Here is a 532-nt window from a genome sequence, read left to right on the forward strand (position 1 = left end):
ACAATAAATACTGAGAGCTGACCCACAAGTGATAGACTCTTATTGATACGGCACCGAACACTGCTATAGTCACAACTTTCCAGCTAATGTTCTACTTTGAAAAAATAATTTTATGCACATAAATGAGCACATATTAGCTACACATATTGGTTACATTGTACATAAATAAACCTCCATTTTATTTGTCAATGGAGTAATTTTTTTTCTAGTGAGTTGTAGAGCTATCAATGTCATCAGTAAAACATTTATTATGTTTTCTTAGAATAATAAATTGTGGCTTTATTGACCTGCTCCTAAAATTTCCCATCTGTGCCACTGTGGTCCAAACAGTTCCAGATGTTTATTATTTCCATTTTATAATTCTCACACAATATGAAATAAACCAAGAAGTTTAGTAGTACTCAGCATAAGCCTCCAGTGAGCTGGTGGATCTTAGCATAAGGATCTGCATCTTCTTAGAAGTCAAGTCACTAAATGCTTTAGGCATTGACAGTCAGACCTCTTTGTCACAGATATCCAACTCGCAGAGCAT

General features: G+C 34.8%; 1 protein-coding gene across 1 annotated transcript in view; it reads right to left on the reverse strand.

Moving 5' to 3' along the window:
* Kcnh8 (potassium voltage-gated channel subfamily H member 8) overlaps window positions 1–532 on the reverse strand; it is a 393,302-nt gene that overhangs the window by 300,644 nt on the left and 92,126 nt on the right. The window lies entirely within an intron of this gene.

This window comes from Octodon degus, unplaced genomic scaffold (genome assembly GCF_000260255.1).
Source record: "Octodon degus isolate 3935 unplaced genomic scaffold, OctDeg1.0 scaffold00043, whole genome shotgun sequence".
Taxonomy (NCBI): Eukaryota; Metazoa; Chordata; class Mammalia; order Rodentia; family Octodontidae; genus Octodon; species Octodon degus.